Source organism: Gavia stellata, chromosome 4, assembly GCF_030936135.1.
Source record: "Gavia stellata isolate bGavSte3 chromosome 4, bGavSte3.hap2, whole genome shotgun sequence".
NCBI lineage: Eukaryota > Metazoa > Chordata > Aves > Gaviiformes > Gaviidae > Gavia > Gavia stellata.
In genome coordinates, this window is record NC_082597.1 from 79,692,403 (window position 1) to 79,707,647 (window position 15,245).

The 15,245-nt window shown below is 40.0% G+C and overlaps 1 long non-coding RNA gene across 1 annotated transcript in view; it reads left to right on the forward strand.

The window, feature by feature from the left end:
- LOC132316974 (uncharacterized) overlaps positions 1-14,879 on the forward strand; it is a 38,609-nt gene extending 23,730 nt beyond the window's left edge. Inside the window, exon 3 of the long non-coding RNA XR_009483968.1 lies at positions 14,815-14,879. This is a non-coding gene — a long non-coding RNA (uncharacterized LOC132316974). The remainder of the gene's footprint in view (positions 1-14,814) is intronic.
- Positions 14,880-15,245: the final 366 nt, after the last annotated feature.

Consider the following 15,245-nt stretch of genomic DNA (forward strand, 5'->3'; position numbering starts at 1 on the left):
GGAAATCTTGTCAAACCACGAGTTTCCCACGTTTCCAGTGTGAAACCTTGTGTTTACTCAGAGCTTTTTTCTCCCAGCTCGGCTTGGAGTTAGCTTAACTCTGGAGGATGACGACCGTTAGGGAACTTCTTCATGAACTTTGGCCTGTGTTCAGGGTTGTACAAAACTCGGAATTCTTCCCGCGATTTTGGGGTTTTGTAACAAAAGCAAGGGACAACTGTAATCAACGTTGCTTTTGAATCGGTTTTAGAGATGGGCCGTAACCTTTGCACATAGCGTCTGTGTAGTACGGATTTTGGCAGGTTTGTTGAAGTTTGGAAAGAGCTGTCCCACCTGTTGTCACAGCAGTGCGGCAGATTGCTGGCCCCACCGCGAAGATACGGGACGCTGCAAAATATGTTGTGGAGGAATAACGTCTCCCGAAAAACACAGAGGGCTATATTGTGTTGTAAGAGACAGCTTTCACGCGAGCGCTGAAGGGGGTCGTGTAGCAGCTGGAATCTTCAGACGCCTCTCTCTCAGGGCTTGCTGTAGCACGGTCTGGAGAGGGACCCCCACCATATGTTAACAGCATTGCACGTGTGCCCGTCCCGGGCAGCTCTGGCTCCGCCAAGGGTACAGATTGTTGTAATAATTCTCCTCCTGCCCTTTCATGTATGTACAGGTCTAGGTGGTCCAAACAAATCGCCTTTCACTCGCTGTGTCTCTTACTTGCTTGTAAGGGAAGGGTCGGTGTGTAGCTTGGAAATTTCTCATGTAAAAGCACAGAGAGGTACAGTGTTACTGGCAGATGTGTCCCAGTCATACGTAAACTATAGGCTAAATTCTTCCCTTTTCTGAGGACGTTTTACCCTGCTCTCTCTGGGGGCTCAGAGGAGTTTTCTTTCAAGGCAGTCAAGCACACCAGCTTTCTTCCATTTACCACCAAGAGATAAAGTTCCAGAATAAGCTTCTCCAGGCTGTTTTTCCAGGTAGCTCGTTCACTCTGCCGCCTGCGCTCCGGGAAGGGTTACCTAACGTTGGCTGTTGAGTGCCAGCCATTTCGTCCCGTTCAGTTGCCTGTTTCATGACCTGGTTTGTTGAATACCAAGTAGCAGCGTCACACTGGAGTGCGAGTCTGTAAGAAAAGAGAAGCAGGAACAGAGATGCGTTGCCTTAGCCTAATCTCTTCTAACGTCAATGTATCTGTGTGATGCCTGGGTTTTCAGCATGCCTATGACATTATTCCTTACCTGTTTTGTTGGTTTAAGTTCTATATTACAAGTCCCTCAAAATCAGCGATGCATTAGAATTAATTATTTTTATAATTTTTTTTTTAAATAATTCCAGGGTGGTTTTTTTTAAACATACATCTTCGTTTTCAAATATAACATTAGCCCAGCCTCTTTGGTCATTTTGTATCATTAAACAATGTAAGCAAACTTCCCTCAGCCATTTTTTATTTATAGGAGGGTAACAAAACCAGGTTTTCTGTGTTAAAAGTTGTTGTAGGTTTGTTTTTTGGTTTTTTTTGGTTTTGTTCTTTTTTCCTCAGGGAACAGTGTAAAAAATGTCTGAATCTTTAAACCTGAAATTTGGCAGGTACCTAAATCTTTAATGAGTAGTATGTACTTTGCAGTTTGTTCTAAAGATTTGCATATTTGCTTCTTAGGAGACATCGGTTGCCAATACTTCTAGGAGCAGGCTGGTGGGCGCACAATTAAAAAAAAGGAACGTGCTTATTAATTCTTGGGGTTTTTTGCTTTTATCAGCTACAGTATTACTTCGTTCTGCTTTTGCAGAGCTTTTCCCCAGCTTACTTCACATTAGATAGTTAAATGTGAATGAAAAGTTATCTGCAGAGATGGAGGTAGGCTCCATTCTTTAAATGCTCGTCTGCTGATTTTGTTGCAAGTGCTGTAAAAGCTGTGCTGAAGACTGTAAAGTTCCTGGAGCTGTAATAGAAAACATTAGTGTCTGGACTTTCAAGGGAAGAATGTGGTTAAGATTATAGTGACTGAGTCACTGTCAATGGGTGGTCTTGAGTCCATATGGCACACAGTAGACAGGGGCACAGAAGAGCCTTTGCTCAGATAGGTGACGAGCTGCACTCGCCGAAGTGAAAGTGTTTGCAAAGGGCCGTGCTAGACTATATTTTGCTTGCACGGGGGTAAAATACGGTCAGGTTGCTTCTCAGTGCGGCTTTGTTTTCACTTTGCTACGAAACGAGATAAAGGATTTGCTTAAAAGCTCAGTCGTCGCAATGCTCCGTGCTCCTTTTGGCTCCTCGGATGGCTTCTTTTCATTCGGCGCGTTTTCATTGTTCTGCTGGGCTTTTAATGAGACAGTTACAAAATGTCTGCCTCACTCGGACCGCCATTTTGTAGCCTGATTGTTGGATAATGAAGACTGTGAGAAATAGAAAATAAACAGCGTGGCATGGAGGAGATTTCAAAAGGAGTACAAAATCTGCATGTTTTATTTAGACACTTAATTGTTGCCGACTGGCTGCATTTAAACAAGCGACTTTACAGTGTCTGGAAGAAAACCAGCTCCCGAATTTGAGGAGCTGACCTTGGGTAGATGCCATCAACTGTTCTTTTCTATTGGCACGAACGTGCTGCTGGCAGGGTCTCCTGTAGCTGCAGTCGCTCACCCAGCTCTGAATCAGAACCTGCTTACACTGTACTGGGCCACCAAATTACGCCATTTATTCCAGATATGATTTGCAGCCCCTTCGATAACCAAGATTTGATCTAGAATATATAGCATATTTAAAAATCAGAACCTTCAAAACGGCTATGATTAAGCTTCTCCTATAGAGCAACACATAATGTTGTTCGGAAAAAAAGGAGGGGAGGCTACAAGTTTGTTGAAAGCAAACTGAAAATGCACGACAGGAGTTGAAAGGACTCTACGGAGTTGTTACTGTGGTCCTATGGATACAGTACTCACAGTGTGAGGAGTGAAGTTAGTGGCATTTACTTACGTCCTTTATGAAGAACTCTTTTGTGTATATAACGTGGGCAAGGGGGGATGGGGAAGGACGCTTTACATTCACAGTAGGGTGCAGCTTCGAAGCTGTTTTAAATTCCACCATATCTTAATGATAATAGTTAATCCCAGTATCAGAACAGTACTTCTATTTTTAAGATGCAATCAATCAATCATTTTAATACATTGCGCCCTTAGTGCCAAACACCTCAGAAAACGGTGTGTACGGCAGTAAAAATAAAGCATCTGAAACTCCTTCTGTAGAGTCGTTCTTCCTTTCTTCCTCACCCGTGCCCGTACAGCGAAATCTCAAAGCTGCAAGAAAAATCTGGAATTGCCTAACAGGGAGTAAGTCCTCCAAACAAGACTGATTGCCGGGTGGGGATTGCTGTTATGGACTGAGCGAGGAGGGACAGAGAAATTGCCACACCTGACTAGAGTCCTCTCCAGCATGTGCTGTTTTGTTCTTGGGTTTTGTTGGGTTTTGCTTTTGGCTTTTGTGGTGGGAGTTGCATACAGATGCTAGATTTTCTTTTAAGAGGATTGCACTGAAAATTGCTTCTTCCTGTTTTCTTCTCAGGACAGCTTCCTATGTCTACCATGGTCTTTCAGAAAGCTGTTCATGTAGGTGTAGTAGAGGTTGTAGGTAATTCAAGTTCCGTTTCTGCCCGTGTCCCAGGGATTCACACAAAAGCACAGAAGTGTCTTGTACATACATTCTTCACCTGCAAGATAAGGATTAATGCTTCCTTATCGTTACTGCTTATAAATTACTTTGAAGTTCCTCCAATATGCTGCAAATATACCTATCTCTGTTGTTAGTGATAAAAACGTGAGCTACATGACTCAGCCATGTTAACAATGTATTAACTGGGAAGATTCTTAACACAACTTGAATATAAAAGTATCAGCACCATATTCCAGCAAATAACCAACTACAGTGAGAGCATAGCTCTGTAAGTATATTACCTATCTTCCACGTGGATTTCCTCATGAGTGAGCTTTTTCTTGGGTCACTCATTTTATGAGACTGACCCTCACCCATTGTATTGATCAAAGGCTTTACTTTTTTTAAAGGATCAACAAGAAATAGTGGTGTTTTCAGTTGTCAAACTGGTGGGACCATCACATTGGACCAAAAATGTTCAAAATCATCTCATGTGAATTACGAATTAATTTCAAACATTCTTGTTGCCCCAACAATAAAGAAAGGGGGAAGTTCTCAAAGAGATTTTTGGTTTGAGTTGAACAGTAGCCTCCACAAATAGGTATTTATGTGTCAAAAAATAACTCTATGCAAAGCAAGTTTAGTTGAGGTGAAATTGGAGACAAAGGCGCAAATGATCTGGACTAAGATCATAAGTTACAGAGATAAGACATCTGGATTTCCAGTTTTCTGAAGGTGTAACTAGGAGTTAATAAGGTTTGCTTTCCTCTTACAGAAGACACATTTTCAGTGTCTGGAATCTAGGTTCCTTGGGGGATCAATAAGTGTTTTTCCATTAATTCAAAATAACCACCTTGGAACTACAAGGCAGCTTATGATAGTACTTTCTAGCCTCATGCGTTCGTAACTGTAATAGCATATTTTTGTGATTTTTATGTATAAACACATCCTTGTAGGGACAGCTGCCTCAGCAAGCGGAATACAAACATTCATGCCAAGACTTCTTTAAAATGTTTACTGCTTTGATAAGCCATATCTAAGGCAGTATCTCAAAGGATTGTTTTTAAAGTAGCAATAACGAGGGCTTATATTTTGTGTTTGTCTGGTCCGCCAAGTCCCTTCCCATTACATGTTTCATTTTAACAGGCAGCAAGCATATTCGCTGCTTCCTTGAGATGCATCTGCATTGCTGACATCTGGAAAGCAGCCATACAGGGTTCCACACATAGTTTTTGGAAACACCATTTGCTGGTGGAACGATCCAGAGCAGACACCTCTTTTGGCAGAACTTTATTGCCATCTATTTTTAGTTGAACTCTTGTACATCAGATTACTCTGTGTGAGCCACAAGAGTGTGGCTTGTAGACAGACGCTCCAAGAAGAAAGGAAGACTTCTCTGTGTGGTAAAGTGCTTGGGGGTGAGTTATCTGCACGTATCTTCCGTGACCTGCCTCCCTCTCGTTAGTGTAATGTCACAAACTGTATTCAGAGTTGACAAACTGAAAGGAAAGCGGGACTTGCACTGCCCTTTCTGTTATCCTCATGGCATGCGGGCGCATATCATGAACTTTGGAGGACAATGCTGTCCGGAATACTCCAGTTCTAAAATAGCAGACATGATGTACTCCACCAGCAGAGCACACATACGAACAATTCATCCTACAACCGAATAGATTAATAACTCTCTTTTGGGATCTCTCAGCTCAGGTCTGCAGCTTTCCCAGAATTCTAAGAAGGCCGTTGACTGTTGTTCTGCCCAAAGCCAGGGAAAGGCCTAGAGTTTCCCTAAATGCTGGGGCAGTGGAGAGGATGAAAAACCGTGTAGATGCCCTGCAACATTTTGCAGTCTCCGTTTCTGTACGAAACTGCCTTTCTCAGAGGTTTGCGGAAGCAGCTTGTTTTTAGTGATGTTGATACTCATGCTTTTGTAACTTCTTGCATGTTTATATGTCAGGTGAATTTATATGTTTTTAGTTCATCATACTTAAATACCTATGGCATAAATCAAAGCCTTAATAGGCCTCTTAGGGTACGTTGGTAGCGTATGTTTTGGAATTCATCCTACAGGTCCATGCATTGCTTGTTTGAATGGTAGAGGACAGACTATCACAGTGGAATATATCGAGTGTCTGATTCTTTCCTGAGCCTTTTCTGAAGAGGAGATGTTTTATATAGGAAGGGCATGGCACTCAAAAACGTAAGTTGTATTTGAATATTTGAAGTGCCATTTGTGCAAAACGTATCCTGTATTTACCACACAATTGTTTTAAGCTCCAAAACACATAAAGAACCTCCATGAAAAATCTCATTTTCTTTCATGAAGATGCTTGGGCTTATTTTGTAATTGATTTTTTTTATTATTATTTTTAAGTAAGACCTTTCTCCTCTGAACGTAGATTGCAAGTTTTTGCAAGTAGTTTGCAAGCAATTAGTTTGCACAGTGTTTGGACACTCGAAAGGACTTTACAGATCAGCAGTGGCTAGGAATGTAAGCTAGTGCCAGGTGAATGGCCAGCTTTCATTCCTTTCCCATAGTTAATGTCAAAGGGTCAGAAATGATCAGATCAGTTTTTTTAAAGAAAATTGTAAAAATTGCAGTGCCCATGTTTCCAGAAGCGAAGAGGCTTGCTAACGTTCAGCATCAGCTGTGTTAGGCTTCTTGTGGTGATGATTCTTTACTTGGGTATTTTTTGTCTGATTATTGCTTCTTGACATTACTTGACCAGAGTCATTCATTTAAAAGATCTCAGGGAGAAAACCTCAAAGAAATGCCAGTATTTAAAGGTCATCACCATTGTTTCCTTTTGATATTAGACACCTGTTTTCATGTAGCAGGAAGCTTTTTTGCTTCTACTTATCAGATCCCAGTTATAACAACATGTGTAGCTTGAGCAGATATACTTACGATCTAGTCTGGTACCCAGATACAGCTATAAACCTTTAAAAATGACATTGCGTGCTATACCAGTCTTCCTGTCTACGTTGTTCATTTTTGGATAACAGACCATTCTGGGAGCGTTTGTGTTATTAGAGAAGATACAAATGAGTTTTTTGCGTATTCTCATCTGTCTTACCAAAGCTATCCTATGTGTTGTGTTCCAGTCTTACTCTAGATATTGCAAAATACTTAGTTTACTTTATCATTTGTCATGCAGTGTGGATAGTTGAAGTCATGACAATCCTATTCATCCTTTCTACTTTAATACTTGGTAGTAGGTTATGTTTACGTTAGAAAGATCATAGTTTTTCTTCCATGAATTACCAAGTAGGTGAGTGTTATAATTGTTATTCAGAGCTTAGATGATTCATTATTGATAGAAAGTGGTGTTCCTTTCTTAAATGAATGCGCTGTTTATTTGGAACGTTTAGCGTTACAGTTGTCGTTCCAATGACGATGATTTGGGGTTTGGTTTCTTTTTTAGTGACTAAGGATCATTCTAGCCAAAAATATTGGTAATCCACCACCAAACTGCACGTTCCTGGTTTTCTACCAGCCCAACCTTTTGCATAGACAATCAGCTATCTCTGGAGGAGACAGGTTAGCATGCTGGAAAAGGCAAAAGACCAAAATGTCATTAAAGAATTCAGCAAGTCTGAGAGACTTTTGTGCTGAATCTTTGCATTTGCAAATTCTTGTTCACCTGACAATTTTCTGTGAAAGTTTGTTTAAATTTGTACTTAAAGTATTGTACATTCAAAGTGTCTCGTAGTGGACAGGCTCATTCTGCCTTCACTGAAATAAATCAGCCACACAGTCCAGCTGACAACGGTGCACTTCCAGTATCCAGCAACTAGATTAGAGTGTGTTCTGGGATTATCGTACCCCAGTGCATTGATGCTAATGTTCGTAGAAGGAAAATTACTCCACTGTAGACTTGTTGTGTCCTAGTTTATCATCCACATTTTATTTAAGAGCGTGTGGCTTTTTTGTTTGTTTTTGTAAAGGTACTTTCTATGCACCGTTGATGCTGCAAGACATGGAAATTGGGAAACTTGCCTATCAACATTTCCACAGCACCATAAAAGATTGTGGGAAATGTGCGTTTGCCAACATAACTAGTATCCAAAAATGATGCGTGTACAATATATAGGCAAGGAAATATTTAAATATTAGTAGGGAAAGTTAAGCTTTTAGATAGCTTAGGTATTTAAATAGTCGACTTTGATGTTGTATAAATTCTAGATTTTTTTGTTGTTTCTTTTCTTCTTCCTTGCTTATGTATTTTACAGGCTCTGATTTTCTGGCCACAATAGAGCAGACAGAATTACTTCATGTTGAGAACCTTGTTAATTTTATGGCCCATTTTCACATGGAGATCAGCTTTTATTTCCCCTCTCACTCTTTATTCTTGATTCAATTGTTAGTAAGGTTTACTGAGCAAAAACACTGGATGTATTATGGGAAGAAATCTAATCAATGCAGCACCAAGGGACAGTCCTTCAGAGTCCTCCCCAGTGGCTGTGAGCCAGACTAGAGGTTACTACGAGGTTACTCTGTCTGACTTTAACCAAAATACCCATCGACTTCTGAAAAGGCTGCCGGCAGCCTTGTACATGTGTAACAGAAGCCTCATTAATACAGGCTCCCAATATGTATACACCTGTTAGAGTAGCCCCCAGCACAGAGCCTGTGTTTCCTATTTTAAACACTTTGCATGTCTGTCTACATTCCCTTCTGTCTGCAGTTGCTCTAGTGTGGTACTGCAGAGCAACTCGTATGCAGTACCTCCAGGGAATGTAGAAGGCTAAATAAAGTTGTGGCAGATGTCAGCGGACTTTGCCAAACGCTATTTTTCAAGTTAGATAGTTTGAAAGATTCATTGGCTAATTCAGACTTGGTGATACAGAAGTAACCTCATTAGTAGCCTCTTAAAGTGTGCGTTTCTTTGGTGCCTGCTGCCTTTCCAGGTATCGATGCAGAGAATTGCATTGACGTGTGTGGGAAATCATTTGATTGGCAAAACTCTGCTCCTCACCTTCCTCCCAAACCCCAACCCTCCTGTTCGTGTATAGAATTTAACTCCTCTTAGAGTTGAATTATTTGGAAGATACAGCACTTCCTTAGGGCTCTTACCTGTTTTGGCTCTGAGTTCTAATAAATCATTTGACAGTAAAGTAACTCTAAGAGAAACTTTCCTCTTTTTATGAAATATTTGTTCAGCACATTCCAGAATATGGGTTTACCTCAAAACTTACATATCTTCTTTGTTCAAGACAAAAAAAGGATCAAAAGCAGTATCAGATACAAATGCTGATTCAGCACAGGAACAAAACCTTAGCATACCCACTGAGCCGTGTACATTCTGGCTACCTAGCTTGGTTTTCCTGACCAATGCGTTGGAAATCACGTGTGTCAATACTTCTTCTAGGCCCTTGCCATATTTTCCGTAAAAGTACAGTAGGTTTGCTTCACATAGCTCTCAAGGAGAGTGTATTATTCCCCCAGGCAGGTCCAAAGATGCCGCAAAGCGGTGATGTTCTGAGGCTCTCGCCCAGAAGCCGCCAGCGCGCTCTTAGCCGCACACACAGGTCGGTCCCGGGGGACACCCTTCTGGTAGTTGTGTGGCTCCTGTTACACCATGCCTGGAGCGAAATTTCTGTAAGCAGGCACATCTGCTATTGCATTCACAGTTTCCATAATTCTTTTCACCATGCACAGTTGATAATGTCTGTGTTTTATTTTTGTTTCCAAAGCTTTTTCCATGGAAATGTTCAGTAAAGTATGAATCTTAGCACTAGATATCGATGGCTAACAGTAGCCAGCAGTTCTACTGTGAAATGTGCTGCAGTGAATCAGAGAGACTGGAGGAACTGAATTAGCTGTGCTTCAGTTTCAGCACTTCCCCATCTGCAGTGATGTTCTTCCTGCTCACACTGTGTTGCAGCATTTGATTGTGAAATATTAGAGCCTGAGAAGTATATGGCAATTTCCATATGCATGTATATTAAACGAAACTTCGAGAAACGCAGTCTCCTCGGTTAAAAATCCTAAGAACTTCAGAATTAACAGTCTGGACCAGACCAGGGGTCTGTCTAGCCTACTGTTTTGTTTCTAGCAGTGATTAGTAGACTGTAGTTATGGAAAAAGGACAAGAGGTGTATATATATATATATGGCATAAAAAGGCAAAAGTGCTGTGGATATTGAAGTTAGTCACGGTGCATGTAGAAAATGGCCTTGGACTATAGTTGCCATAGGCCAGAGCATTCTTATGCTAAAACCTGCAATTTGTCTGATTGGATTCACTATACCATATTTTAGCATACGGGCCTGTACAGTGCATCTTGTCAAACACCAGACAAGTCTGGGGTTAAGTCCACATATTCTAGCCATTTGCAAATGATCTAATTGTATGAGCGTTCATCTTCAATGACAGTAAATACAAGATTGTTCAAATACAATCAATAACTAACTTTTAATTATTTTTAGTAACCTGCTTCTTGACATAATGGTTTTGATTTGCCTTGATTGTTTCCATATTACTTCAGCATAAACCCCATTCTTTTGGTCTTTGCAGGTGTTTTGAGGACTTTGACTATAGAAGCCATTTTCTGTTGCTGGTTGAAGTGGCATATCACAGAAATTTGCATTTTGCATAGAAGCGTTTTAGTAAAGTTGCACAGTCAGGCTGTGGAGCTTATGGGCATAGGAAGTAGCTGTAGTTACCACACCTAGGTTGTCTTTTGGCAAATAGGAGATTATTCAAAAAAAGATTCACAGTCAACACTTGCCTAAAATGGAATTAGTGGTGCCACTTCATGGAGATCCTACATCAGCCTTATCCATTGTGTTTTAGTCGGGTTCACCTCTGAAGTGTCAGTCATGTAACTGCATTCAACCACAAATGCTATTTTATGCTTCTCGTTTGTTCTCTTACTTCCACCAAGATTATCTTGAACAGGTGAAGCAGAAATGAGTTAGTTTTCCAATAAATACTTAGGAGATACTCACTTCCTTTCTTGAAAGTTGAATGAAGTTCCATAAAGTTAAAAAACGAAAGTATCGGACCCAGCAAGCTAACACGGAGGACACAAGGACCATTTAGAGCTCAAATCAGTTTTTGTTAAATCAGATTCCTATTTCAAGATAGCAAGTATTAGTCAACCATTTTAAAGGAATAAAACTCTAGTCTGGTCATGATGGTAGAGGTGATACCTCCGTAATGGGCAGCATAGGCCTGTACTTCCAGTTGTGGTTAGGCAGCTTTTTAACAGTATGGCCGGAACAAGTGCAAGTGCTTTAGTCCACGTGAAACAGAAGTGAGCGTTTGATTCTTTTACATGAGTGCTATTAGTTGGGTAAGTTCAGGAATTTTTTTTAGTATTCTTAGTAATGGTTGGAGCAAGACTTTTTCTGTGGGAAGACAATCAACAGGGAAGAGAGTCTGAAAGCTTCATGTGATGTATTAGATTACTGAAACCTGGTTGCTGTAAGCTGTGTTAGTATTGTGAGTATGTTTCTGAAAGGAAACATTTCCCTCAAGAGAACCACTCAGAGCAAGTGCTTCTAATTCTTCGTAGGAATTTGCTGCTAGTTTCAGATCTCGGATTTTCCAATTAAGAAAAGCAAATATTTTCAGTCCATGAATCAGGTGGCATACAGAGGGATCTTTGAGTATCGGAGAGGAAAAATGTTAGAACTCCTCAAGAAAGATTAGTCAGCGGTCTGACCGGTACTGGGAGGAGGAGGAGGGAAGGAGAACCTGTAAAAGTTGTGAAAATTAGCACAATAGTCTAGTTAAGGTTCATTGTAAATTACAGCTCACTGATGTTTTGCTGCATGGAGGAAATAATTCATGTAGAAGTGGGGCAGTGGAGTTCCGCTTTCTCGAAGTCAGCTAAGAGGTAATGTAGATTCAAACCTAGTGCTCTTAGTGGCAAATCCTCAAAAAAAATACTTGCATGCTATTGTTCAAGTGTTCAAAAAAAACCAGCAATGGGATTCCAGCCAGTCATGTTGTTTTGGGGGTTTTTAATCAATTGGAAGGATAATTTCTCCTTTCTTTCCATAAAGGAAACGTCTTGCATTGCTATACAGTGAACTGTGGCTTTTCCATTATTAGTGGACATTACGTGTCAGTTATACAACGTTTGGCATTTTGCATAGCACTACTGCCGTTACGTGTAAGAATTAAATTTTAAAAATCATGAGTTAAAAGAGCAATCCTGTTGTATTGAAACCTGCCATGGTAAAAGGGTGGCTTACCCCATTGGCCTTCAAAAAAGTATACTCAGGTTGAGCTAAAACAGGTACATTGATTTCCGCTGTCAGCCATTAATCCCCGGATTATCCTTAGCACCCTTTTTTGGTGCGTTGGATTAGCGAGGAACCACCAGCTCTGTGACTTCGGCTAAAACTAGATGTAGACTTGCTTAACCATCTCAGTGTGTGGATATGAAGTACAAAGGACAATTTTACTCGCTGGTCTAGGGATGCATTGTCGTTAGTTCTCTGGCTCTCAGGCTGTATCACTTTGCTGTTCTCAAATACTGTAGTTAACACACTCCTGCTTGTCTTCTCTTTTTGCTTTTACTCACAACGTTAAAATACAATTCTTGCCAAAGAAGGTCATGTTTGTTGCTTGGGGAACAATATATCTCATGTTCAATAATGTCCCAATTCAGAACAATACATCAGCACATCTTTAATTTGAATTCCGTATTAAATAAGTCCTTGAAGCATGGGCATAGTGCATTTCAGAAAACGGACACAAGTTTAATGTGGTGTTTCTTGTTGTACATTCTCATGTTTCAGCAGAAATATATCTGGCGACTGCTGCTCTTCTATGGTAAATCTAAGAGTGAGGGTTTTCTTATTAACTCTGTGGAGAAGGAATTTAAGACCCAGCCATGAAAACACTGACATGACTGAGTAAAGTTCTTCATGTCTAAACATCTGCAGGATCGTAGCCTACTGTAATAATGGAATAGTCTGAAAACCATGTCTATAAAATCTCAATATGGCACTGTATCAACACATACTCTTTATACAGCTTTAAGGCAGGCAGGTTTGAAGAGTTTCTTTATCTGTAGCATTTCTATCCCATCTTGTGTCTGGACTTTTTTCTGCCTGTGGGTTCCCATTGGCCACATGTTTGACTGAGGCTAAAGATTATTTTGGTGTACATTTTTGTACAGTACCTATATTCTATTTTAAGGGAAAATATACACATGCATTTTTCTTCTTTATTAATAAACTGAGTGACAATTTAAAATAAATTGTTTCAGCTGTTCAGAATGGTACACAGATGTACTGGCACATTTCAGAGTAAGTTAAAGAGAGAGCAAAGTATTGTGTCACCAAATGAGCAGAAGAAAAGGAGCTGGTCTCTGACCGCTAAGGCAAAATAAAACGGTACTAAGATGATGGTTTTGAGAAAAATAAGCCAGACTATTCTCGTACTTAGGTCAACTATGGAAGCAGCAAAAGAGCTAGAGAGAAAAATCTTACCAAAGGAAAAATGTGGGAAAATTACAAAGGTACACTGTGGAGTGAAAGAGCAATACTGAAACAGGTGGGAAAAAAATAGAAAATCCCTTCAGGACATAAAGCGAAAAAGGGAGGGAGGAAAAAAAAGCTTATAAAAGCCATAACGTTAACACGATTGATACCTTCACAGAAAAAGAGGATCGGAATGAGGAGTGAATAGGCATTGCTGTGAAGACCTGTCTGATATCCAAGCATGAGAATACCAGTCTGAAGTCTTTAGCTCTCCTTGTAGATTGCGTGGGGAACTCGGTGACGCCTTACTGTATTTCATTCCAAGGCCAGGTATCTCAGTGGGTAACCCAAACCTAATTTTTAGGATGCTTAAGTCTTTATAGGACTTTGCTCTTGGACTTGGTAGTGAAGAGAATATTCGCTTGCATTTAGATTTAATTCAGGTGCATGTATAGGTAGTTATTATTCCTGAGCTGCTGCTATGGAGAGAGAAAAAGAGAGACTCTTGAGGGGTTGGTTTGGGGTACCTATGTTAGATATGTACTACAGATATCTCTCTGAAGGACCCTGTATCTACTGAGACTATATATGATTCTATCATCTTAATTTAGACAGTTAAAGTGAGCTGTATCCTCTTTCTGTCTCTTTATCTTCCTATTCTATAAATGAAGGGAATAATTTTTCCACTGTGAGGTTGTGAGGGTAGCGTTTAACAGGAGTTGTGAAGCACTTGCACATTATGGTGGTCGCAGATTGACAGATGCCAAAATGGGAGGTGTCCTTTGTTGGAGGAAAACAGTATTCCAAGGAGATTTGATGGGCTGTTGCATATATACAAATTTTAAGGATGTTGTGGAGAAAAGTAACCTTTCTTCAAAAAACAGCAGCAGAATTAGCTGAAGAAAACTAGAAGCAGTAAGGAGTGAATAGATTTAGCATGCAGTCTGATGAATAGGCAGAGAACAGTCAGAGCATCACTTCTTTCGGATGACCCAGAATAATTTATCTGGAGTGTTGTTTCACGTTCCCCATAGTTCTATCACTACCACAATAGAAGAAAACAAAAATCGTTATTTCACCATACTGTACCTATTTTTATATGTAATTAGTGGTTTCTATGTTTGACTGTGATTACAAAGCATATGCAAAGGTATCACTGACACAAATGCATTATCAAAAAATGTTAGTATCACTGGCTACTGAGACTAAACTGCCGAATGCTACATTTTATTTAATTTGTACCTGATGTACTGATGTCCATGCTTGGTTGATTAGTCTGAGCACAGTTAATCTTTCTACTACCAATTGGTATGGTAATTTTAAAGGACTGAAAACAAGGCTGGTGTGCAGGAGTAAAAGTTGAAATATTTTTATCTGGTAACTTTTCTTTAAAATTGCTTGGCTGTGAAAGTAGAGGAGACTTTTTTACTTGAAGCTTTCAAGGTTTGCGGCAGCTAAATGGAGTAGCCTCAGAAATCTTAAGTCATAGTGCTTCCCTGAGGGTAAAGTCATCCCTCTACAAAGTGCCATTCATGCCCCACTTACCCTCGATTAAGGCTTTCAAAATAAGTTTGAAGTGGGATACTGGCCTTCTACTGAAGCACATTCTGCACCTGCAGAAAAGACTTTGGAAGGCCTGCATTTAATATCTGTGTGTCTGTTTCTCACTTATTTCCCCTCATAACGATAACATATAAATTTTATTATTTTTTTGTCTTTCTTTTTTGAAACAGAAAGATGACTTACTGGGGAACTGAGTTAGAAGATGAAAGAAGTGAAGATTGGTCATCTGTGCAGAGGAAATGACAAGGTATGCATAGCCATCACACTGGAGATTCATTTCTTGCTGGTGCTTAGGTCTTCATGGTAGATTACTTCTGGCAATAAAGTTTAAAAATAGTCCTCAGAAACCTTGAAAAAGATGTTTTGAAAAGAACTTTTTTCTTCTGTTTGATTGCCAGAGTAAGCAAAGTAAGTATATCTTTATAAATATCTTTAAGATACACCTCTAAACTCATTGCTATGCTGAATTGTAGCTGTATTTCTCCAGGTAAATGGCACTCACATTCATGAATTGTTTTTTTGGCAAAGGCCAGTAAAAACAGCCCTTCTCAACACCAAACTGAAATCCCGCCAGACACTGTCAATGGTCATTCTTGAGACT